This window comes from Lytechinus variegatus, chromosome 2 (assembly GCF_018143015.1).
Source record: "Lytechinus variegatus isolate NC3 chromosome 2, Lvar_3.0, whole genome shotgun sequence".
NCBI lineage: Eukaryota > Metazoa > Echinodermata > Echinoidea > Temnopleuroida > Toxopneustidae > Lytechinus > Lytechinus variegatus.
In genome coordinates, this window is record NC_054741.1 from 22,355,393 (window position 1) to 22,366,751 (window position 11,359).

An 11,359-nucleotide genomic window follows, 5' to 3' on the forward strand; every position below is an offset into this window, starting at 1 on the left:
AAGTATGCTGCTTTGTATGTTGTTATATTATGTCCATTAAATGGTTTTTATTTGCCATCAGGCATAAAGAGAAAATATTTAGAAGCACATGTTGGATTGTCGATGTAGTCATTCCATTCATTTCATGAATTATACAGATTTGCTTTTCTTACTGGAAATAAATCAAATTGCTTGGTAAGAAATACATTTTTTTTTTCATTTTAGAATTAGATTTTATCATGCCATTGCATTTTTTTACAGAATATTGGGATTGATTGTATGCTGACCTTTGAACATTTCCTATTTGCTCTATGAACAAATGTGCAAATGTAATTGGGGTTAATTAAAGGGGAAGTTCACCCTTACAAAAAATTTACTGTAAAAATACAAGAAAATCATTTTTAGAATTGGATAAGGTTTAAGGAAAATTAATTAATAAAGATTAAGAAAGTTATTTGAATTTTAAGTTTTTGATTTGTGACATCATATACAGGCAGCTGTCCTGTATGTTATGCTACATAAAATGTATAAATTTCAAATTTTTTTAATGGTTCATGACTAAAAATTTCCTTTTTTCAACTGGTTGTGAAATAATTTGTTGATATAATGATGGTACAATAAAACCCATTTTCATTTCTCTGAGAAAATGAGATGTCAATAATTTTGTTAATTTGCAATACATAGGAAACTGTTCACAAAAGGCATCACTAATCAAAAAATCAAATTCTAATAACTTTTTAAATCCTTGATGGAATTTCCAAACACCTTCACCAGTATTTTTATTATTTTGTTCTGCTATTTTTATGAAATTTTTGTCAGGGTGAACTGCCTGCCCCTTTTAAAGTATGTGTTTTGTAAAAATGATAATACAATGAATCAGTTGCCAATTAAGCTCTTTGTTGTATAAGGCATTGGAAATGATTACGACATCAGAATAAAATTGGAGCCTGAATGTCAGATTGAAATTCAAAATCACACACATTCAGTTGTTTTTTTTTATCAGTCAAAATAATCTTCAATATTAGTTAGTTCAATTGTTTATTCAACAAATTTGTATTGGAGTTTGGTATGTCCAGCTCAAATCGAAGGTTTTATTTTAAATGATAATTGTCGAAAGTATATTTGCTTGCCAACTATTGCTGTTAAGAGGAAGAGTTCCCTTTTTGGGAGAAACATAGAGAACGATTATTTCCAGTAATAATGATACTGTTTCAGTTTTTGTAATAATCTGACAATAGCAGTGTATAGAATATCATCAGTGTATTAAGATTTCCTATACTGATATATTCAAATCTATGTTTTCTTCTTCTTAATCTTTCTAAGGTTTGCAAATATGAGACATACCTTATTCTCATCTAAAAATATTAGAAAAAGAATAAGAATTGGTCAAATTTTATGCATAATTGATATGGATTTTAAAAATACATGTATCTCATCTTGTTCAAAAAAAAAAATTGTCTACATTTAATACATGTGAACATGAAAGTATAACCAACCAGTCGAGTAAGTTACTCTTTTGTCACAAAATTATGTGACAAAAATATTTTTCAGTATGTACAGAACAATTGTGATCAACAATGACTCAAGATGAATTTAATTTCTAAATTTCATCTCCTTCACCTGTATTTAATCCAAAAGGAGACTTTGAGAATAAGTAATAGCTTGGCATATCACTCAAGCCAATATGCTGATAATACACATTAATGTACCACCACGTGGCATTTTCTCTCTAATGTTGTTATTTTGTTAATATCTATGTTAACAAGAGCACCCTGCATAATAATTATGCTGGTACCTTCGTAATTACATGAATGGTAGCCGAGACGGGTTTTATCATGTAAAGGAAGTAGCCTCTGTAATATGCAAGATGGGCTTTTTTTTTGTCTTGAGAATGCATTAACTTGATATACACATGTACAAATTTCCAAGCAGTCTTAACTTACCATGGACAATTTGCGCACATTTTGTGTAAACCGTGGCCCGTATTCTGAAGTTGGGTTTAACTTAGACCATGGTTTAACTCTACTAAAATTATGGACAGCCCAAAAATTTCAAAATTTTCTGTGCATGATTTTCTTATGTTTACTGTGCGCTTTCCTAACTTGTGAATGGTGAAGAAAGCTATCTTATTTATCCTCCCGAAACAGTTAAAAACGATTTGAGAGAAAAATGAGCTGATACATTTGAATTATACTGTTAGAGATTTTTGCCACTATTGATTATCCATAGTTAAACTACAACTTTAAACAAGAGTTTAAATTGAACCTGGCTTCAGAATACAGGTCACATACATGTACACACACTGAAAAGAAATCCAGGATCTACATTTAAAACTTTTTTGTGAATTCAGGTCATCAAAAGTTATTTTAAGATATTCTACCATATGCTCTTTTTATTCAGAGAAAAAAAAGCAACACTTCCTTTACTATATTGTGGCATATATGTTTAAAAAAGGGGTTGGCTGAAATCGAATTGATATGTTCCTTATTTGTCCTTGAGTGAATGTTATTAAGCGGTTTCTGATTTTTCCATTTAAAAAAAAATCATACCCATATCTGGGTGACCCTGTTCTTTAAAGGAATTGCAATTTGAGAGCATATATTTACTTTTCTACTGCATTACCTCTTGTCATTGTAGTGTATTGAATGGACGAGTGCTGGTCCGTGAAGTTCATGCTTTTGTTATTGGAACAGAAATCAGATTATGTTTGCTTCCATTATGCATGAACAATTTCATCATAAATGGTCTAGCTATCCCATACTCCTGTCCCTTTTCTATCTCTGTCTACATATTTTCTTCTCTCTCTCTGCCTTTCCCCTTTCTTTCTCTTTCTGCATTTCCTCACTCTTTCTCCATATCTTTTTCCCATTCTCTCTCTCTTTGCACCTACCCCCCCCCCCCCTCTCTCAACCAACCAAATCAAATCATATTTAACATTGATATTGTTATCTATTGGTTATATTATTTTTCTATTCATTTTATTATACTGCACTTTTCCCATGATGCCTAAAGCACTGACAATCTTTGAACTGTACATGTAAGTTAAAAAAAATTTAATGCTTTCCTGAAAATTGCTAGTAACAGAGACTATTCTATGTAGAATATTCTGTTTGCTCTGATTAGTTTGCAAAACGTTATTGGCAGGTGACGAATAACTTGTTTGAACACTGAACTAGGCGAGACTGTTTACTGTCTTCCACAATTGCAGTACAAATACTATAGGCCTATGTGTGTAGTGTTAGAACCTGAACCGATTATGGTGAATTTGAATTTCCAGTACTACCAATTTAGTATATTGTAAAAAGTTGATAAATAATAAAGAATTATATTGATATCACATTGCAAACCTGATAATATGCCGTATTTGTGTGTGTGTGTATGCATGAATGCATTTACTTCTTTTCTTTCAATTTTGAAAAAATGAATTGTCCTGATATTAACAATGATTATGCTTGGAATTTCTTCAAACATCCTGAAACTTTTCAAAGACTTGTTGAGGAGGTGAATTATTACTTTGAAATTCTATTCAAGTGAGCAACCAAAATAAGTACAAGTACAGGACATGGAAGCACTATGTTTCTTTTGTATGTATTTTGCATGTATTTGCAGCAGTGGAATGTAGATATTTGAAAAGAAGAGGGAATGGAGTCTGTCTGTGTGATATAAAAAGAAAAACATGCACAAAAAGCAGGGAATAACACATGTACAGAATCATCCAGGAAAAATAAGTATTTGTTATGAAAAGCTTTTTTTTAATTCAACATTGTATTCATAGACATCATTCAGAAAGACCTGGTATAACATGAAAATGATGCAGTTGGATATTATAAAGAATATAAGTTGTACAAAGGTGACAGTTAACATAAAAACAAAATCCAACTTAATGCAATTCATTTTCATTCTTATGCCAGGACAAATTGGAACTTGATAGTAATGTTTTATTTACTCAGGTACACTACCAGTCACAATTCTTAGCCACTTCAGTTTAATAGGAAACGGCTCTACCAACTGGCCCTGCATATTAAACATCATTCAAATTTTCAATTGCGCATGAAAATCACTTAATAGAGGAAATAATTTTTGGTCACTCATCAAAATACAATGAAATGTCATTACAAGGACTGCATGGTATCACCTTTATGGATTATACAAAAATTATCCCATGTATGAATATTTCCAATGGTAGAATAAGAATTCACCCCTCATTGGATTTGCAAATTTCCAGTTCCCATGAATTGTGTCAAATCAAAAGTGATCATTTGTCAACTTTGAGCCAGCTAAACAATGTTTTTGAAACCCAATACCTGCAGTACATGTACTCAAAAGCATTTTTATGAAACTTTAATTAGCAATGTTTAATAAGATCATTAAATTGACTATACATGGCTGTATACTTTTCTATATTGATCATCTTCAATCATTTTGTATACAGATATGCACAATTCCTGACCCCTGCTGAGTGTAAAATTGACCTCTACTGTTTGAACACAGTACTTGAAGTATGGTAGAGAATGTTATACATGAATTTCATTCATGATTTCAAATAACTATCAATGGTTACATTTATAAAGCTATTAAAAGGCAAATTGAAAAATATCATCTCTTCATAAGTATTAACAACATGGCTAAAGTATTAAAGATCTCTTACAATTTGTATACAGAAAGGTACATAACTACTTACAAAATAATCAATATAGTGTTTGCACACACATGTTAAATATACATGTGGGAGCAAAATACTCTTGAGCCAATTTCATATCCACATCAATAGAGCTCATAAAAAGTGTCCAAAAAAGTACAAAATGGGCTCAAGTTTAACTTAACATACATAAATAGGAGAAAAAATGTGGAGAAAGTGAGAAAAGAAACAGCTATAAAAAGAAACACACGTAGCATATTGAGAGGGTATTCTGGGCCACGTTGTACAAAAAGTTACAATTGATCCCATCAATCGTAACTATGGAAAGCCAGCAAAGTCAACATATGAAATGCATGTTAGTTCCAAAAAATTCTAGATATGAATCCATAATTTCATTGATTTCTTGACAATTTGGGGTGTTCTCCTTTGATTACAAAGGACATTTTGCAAATTTCCTGTAGAAAAAATTATGACACTGATGGATTTCCATAGTTACGATTGATCGGATCAAACTTAACTTTGTACAACGGGGCCCTGAAGATCATTACAATGCCATTACAGTACATGTACACATATGCAATCACAATTAAATTTTCTCGTACATGTACGGTACACATCAACTTCTTAAATGAGCCAACACTACAATAAGCAATATATCTCGAACAAGGTGGTATGTTAAATTGTTCACACAAAACTAATAACTAAGAAGACAAGACAACATAAGCATGCAGCATACATACTTTTCAGTTTTAATACCAAATTCATTAATGCCATGGTAAAGGTTTACTTATTAACACCCCATGTATATCACTCCTACCTGGTCAAGGTGCTAAGTTTATTTCATTAACAAACATTTAATGCCGTTTGAAGAAGTGAAGGTCACCAATGAAATTCAATACGAAAAATAAATAAATGAAAGAAACCAGCCTCATCAATAGGATGACCTTTCAAGCTGGAAAGGAGATATTTCAAGATACTGCAAGAAATGAAGGACTTCTTCACATTCTGGACTGTAGTTAACCATAAAACTATATGAAAGATGCCAACAAGAGAGTATGGAAGACATACTTATGAAAAAGAGGTGGAGATGGATCAGACGTAGGTATTAATAAAAAAGAAGCGGATGACATTACAAGGACAGCACTGCAATGGACCCCCCCAAGGAAGGAGAAAACGAGGTTGATACAAGAACACCTGGCTGCCGACCGTGGAGGGCGGAATGTCTAACCTCCGACAGACCTGGGGATCCCTACAGAGACTAGCCCGAGACAGACGGGAGTGGAGAGCTTTTGTTGCTGCCCTACATGCCAGGAGGCATAACGAGCAGCAAGTAAGTTAAACAAAAGCCACAAGGTCATTGCCAAGGAAGCCCTACTGAATGTCCTCGATGCTCTCCCATTGGCCATGAACATTTTTTTAGGCCCATCCCCCCTCCCCTCCAAGCATTTGTCATGTAATTCTATTTCATTTCCATGAATGTGCCCTCCAGAAGAGTGGCCTTGCCCCTAAAATATCAATGTTATAAAGGCTACATGTAGACTTCGCTGAGAGTCGATCAAAAGAACATCTTGTGCAGTGCATTTTACTGTTGTATAAATACTCAGTTACTCGATTACCAAACAATGGCAGTAATAACATGGACATAAATAATATCTTACACTGTCTGTGAACTAATGGTTACTGTGAACATGTAGTATATCACTAATTTACTAAAACAGACTTAAATGTAACATATTGCTTTCTATGTTCAAACATACATTATACATCAAACAATACTAGACTGATAGCAAAGATTCTTTAATCGGGTCTTTCTTGGGATAATCAAACACAAATCTTACTGGTACCACTACCCAAAAAAAAATTCCTACATTTCTCAGAAAAGGCTTTTCAATGACTAGGCCTATATGGTGTACACGTGTACATGTACAGTATAAAAGGCTATTGACTGCCAATCTTTCAATTCCCATGTTTGATAGGATGAGGGGGGGGGATGGGTAGCAGATAAATGCATCACCTTTTGCTCTGCTTTGTTTTGTGTTTTATTATTTTCCAACATAGTAGAGTTAATGTATAAAAATACTAAAAATTTTGTACAGATTTTCACTTTATATTATTATCTGATACTTTTGAATAAAGTAAAAAAAAAAATAATAATTTTTAATAAAACAAAACTTGAAATTTACATGATTGATAACTTCCTCGTGCTAAGTGAATTTTAAAAAGTGAGGTGCCAACATAATGGCTACCCTGCTATTCCTGCTTTCATACATATTGCATAGTCCAGGGAGGGGGGGGGATAGTCACACACACATGTACACACGACTAGTTCTATAACAAATGTGCAACATATAATATATTGTCAGATCTCAACAATATACCAAAATTGTTTTCAGATATTTGCACCCATTTTATGCATAGCAGAAGGGTGTACATAGTATACTAAATCATTGTTCACAATGGTAAGACAGATATTTAATTCAGTGCATAGTGGGGAATCAAATTACTTTCCTTTACAAAAGTAGGCAAATCTGCAGAAATAATAAAGTGGCAAATGATACATGTATTAAAAATGCCTTAAGGTCCCTAATAAGGCCCAACAAAAAGTACCTCCTCCAAAAATCTTCTACCCTGTACCTATTTGACTACTGTTTTCTAAATGTTGACACTATTGTCTTTTTTAATGCATCTTGAGTTATAAAAGTGTTGTACAATGTAGAAATAAATACATGACTGAATAGAATAAACAAATGACATGAATATCAAACTCAGCCTTATACAAGATATTAATGAGTTGCATAATTTGTAACCTCTTGCATGGGGAAAATATATGTACAAAACGCAGTACAAATACATCTTAAAAATGTCTTTTCAACAAGTAAATGTAATTACCAGCAAAATACAATGATGACAAATGTACATCAAGACATATAAATTACATAGCACACAAGCTCAAATCATTGAATGATTTCACATTCATAAAAATCAATGTCCATATTGTATGCATGAACATGTTTATCAACATGATTCTATTCCATACAAACCATTTTATCCACAATATGCTGTACATTTCTTTCAAAATCAATGGTAATTCATCAATTTTCTACAAATTTAACATGATTCAAAGTTAATAAATTACCATCAACTCAACACTTAGGCCTGTATCCTGAAATTTTGTTCAACAGTCTAAATCTGTAATTTTGCCAAATGTGAGAAAAAGCTGTAATGTACAATTTTTTTAATTTATCAGCCCATTTGGCACTTAAAGGACAATTAACTATCGAAATGATACCTGTAATGATTTTCTTCAATGTAATCACAAAAGTGTCAAGCGAAAAAAGAAAACATATTTTTAAGTTTAAAAATTTAAATTTCACTAATTTTGACATACATGTAGTTAAGACATTGGTTCAAGCTAGAGTTCAAGTGGGTGTTTCAAAAAGCTCTTTGTAAGTTACAACTAACAAGCGACTTTATGAATGACGGGTGACCTTTTCCTTTAGTAAATCATACACGCCAGATAGGTGTTGATTTAGTCCTTAAAGGTCAAGTCCACCTCAGAAAAATGTTGATTTAAATCAATAGAGAAAAATCAGACAAGCACAATGCTGAAAATTTCATCAAAATCGGATGTAAAATAAGAAAGTTATGACATTTCAAAGTTTCGCTTATTTTCAACAAAATAGTTTTATGAACGAGCCAGTTACATCCAAATCAGAGAGTCGATGACGTCACTCACTCACTATTTCTTTTGTTTTTTATTGTTTGAATTATACAATATTTCAATTTTTACGAATTTGATGATTAGGACCTCATTGCCTGAAGCACAAAATGTTAAAATAATGGAATTCCACGTGTTCAGGGAGGAATGAAACTTCATTTCACATGACAATGATGAGAAAATGAAAATATTTCATATAAAAAAGAAATAGTGAGTGAGTGATGTCATCAACTCTCTCATTTGAATGTAACTGGCTCGTTCATATAACTATTTTGTTGAAAATAAGCGAAACTTTAAAATGCCATAACTTTCTTATTCTCCATCCGATTTTGATGAAATTTTCAGTGTTATGCTTGCTGAACTTTTCTCTTTTTATTCAAATCAAGTTTTTGTTGAGGTGGACTTGTCCTTTAAGAAAGGGTCATCTGTTGTTTGTAAAGTCACTCTTAACTTACAAACAGCTGTATGAAACACCCACCAGACCTCCAGGCTATTTTAGTTTCTTAGAGACATCAGGAATAAAGAGCAATTCAACATCCTGAATGCGATTCATCTTGATTGGTGATTTCATGATGCACTATTTATATTTTGGAATTTATACCTCGGTCACATTTGCTCTACGACGGCCGTACGGCGAGTCGAAAACAGTTGTTTTATTCAAACCACCTATATTTAGCTATCGGTGCAAAAAATATTAATATTAAACGGCTGTTTTCGACTCGCAGTACGGCCGCCGTAGAGCAAATGTGACCAAGGTATACGTCTCAAGAAGAAACAAGTTGGGTGTGAAAATACCCAGGTAATGGTACTGTACATACATGTACATATTTTTTTCTCCTCAATTGTGAAAAATGGGGAATATGATCTAAACACATTTTAATGTTATTTCATTGAGTACAGTGTGATTCTAAGTACTAATCAGCCTACTTGCAGTATATAGCTTCTACATCTGTCATTGTAATACATACATGTACAGTAACCACTGTGTCGACTTAACCAATAATTTAGTTACAATGTATATCATGCGTAGTTTTCATAACAGAATTCACACAACTTTTTACATGATTAGGCTTTATATAGTTCATAATTCATTTTCTGACTATGCCCCCCCCCCTTAAAATTTTCTATTAGAAATTTTTATGTTTTAGACCTACTTAAAAAGTAGGCCTAAAACACATGTACATCTACATGGTCGGGTAACTGATACATGAATTAACTAGGCCTAGATTTAACATAGGCCTATCACAAAAATAAATGAATAAATATTCATTACAATGCATATTCAAACGAAACAATAAAAAGATTCCAATTTACACGACTTGTATATTAGTGTGGAGCAAATTCAAAGGTGGTTTTGAAAACCCACGGTTGAGTCCATGGTTTATGCAGATTTCTTGTGTAAATTACACTTAATATAGCGCGTATCAAGCACATGTATAAAAAAATATCCAATGCTGATGCGCGCTTTTGTCACAGTGCGCCAATTTGACACCTGTTAACATGGTTAGATAGGCTGTACTTCATGAGTCCACTGTTTGAAAAGTGGATTCATAATTCAAAACTGTGGACTCATTAATAAAATAGCATACTTAACCATGGCAACAGATGTCAATTGTCACACTGTGACAAAAGCATGCATCAGCATTGGACATCTTTTAATATACGTGGTAAAATAAGTGTAATTAATACAGGAAATCTGCATAAACCATGGACTCAACCGTGGGTTTTCAAAACCACCTTTGTGAATTCAGGCCAAAGGGTAGCCTATCATATCATACCAGTACAAGTACACATATATATATATGCAGATGTAATGGTCAAAAGCACCATTGAGTTAGGAGTCTTTTGACAGGTCAGAAATTCACACATTCATTCAGCAAGCCCAACATGGAGGGCTGACAGGTGGTTTGACACTTTGACTCATTCTAAATTTCACTCTTCCTCTTTCATTGCCTTCTCTAACCACTTCCTCTGAAGTGAGCTTGATGGCAAGTTGGTAACAATCAAAGGATTAATAGCTTTTCATTTTCCCAGGGTATTTATATCTGCTATATCGTGCTGCACCAGTGTATGCTATGATAGTCATTTTCTTCTTTCTTTGCTCCACCTACAAATGAACCGACAATACATGTAGGTCCGAAATATATGTATGAAATAAAAGTGTGATGTTGAAGGTCAATTTGGACGAAGAGGTACCCACCATCATGAGGCAATAGCTAGTTAGAACAAGGATAAAGCCATATGGAGCCATGTTTTGTGAATTTGTCTAACCATAGCCATTCCCAATATTTGATGGACCCCTCCCCCATCCCCGATATTTTCTTCTTTTTTTTTATCTCTGGCGTGTCATGGAGACCAAGTTTCAATTTTATCTCTGGCGTGTCATGGAGACCAAGTTTCAAAATAATACAAAATTATTCTAACCAGACTAGAACCTCCCTGCTTGGATGTCATGATTATTCCCTAACAAAAATGAAACCAGCGGGAGCTGAAAATGCAACTTCCTGTTATTCCAATTCATTGAACATTTATAAATGTACATTAAGTATTACAACAAATATTGATACCTAAGTTATAGTACAGGTGGGACGGTACAAGTGATCGAATTCTCAAGCAAATGAAACAAACAAATTGTCTTCCAGTGATGTAAAGTAAATGACAGTTATCACTATACACCAATTGATGCATGTATTAGGTAGACCTATTACAGTATGAGCGCAACCGACTTGCACCTGTGAACTATTCTCTCTTCCTTTCTTATCTGTGGGAAGATGACCTTGCTCTTTTCCTCTTCACACTATCAAATCACCGTAATTCACTGCCTCTTACAGCAGAAATACTGACTGAAACAGTGATCAAATAAAGGATCCTACATGTAGCAACTAGCATGCCTTAAGGCCTGGTCACACCGCCCGAGCGTCGTTGGAGCGGTAGGGAAAGAGGGTCGAAATTTGCTCTCAAAATTGGGGAAAAAAATTGAAAACGTAAAAAAAAACAATCGAAATCGAAAACGGTGAACGGTG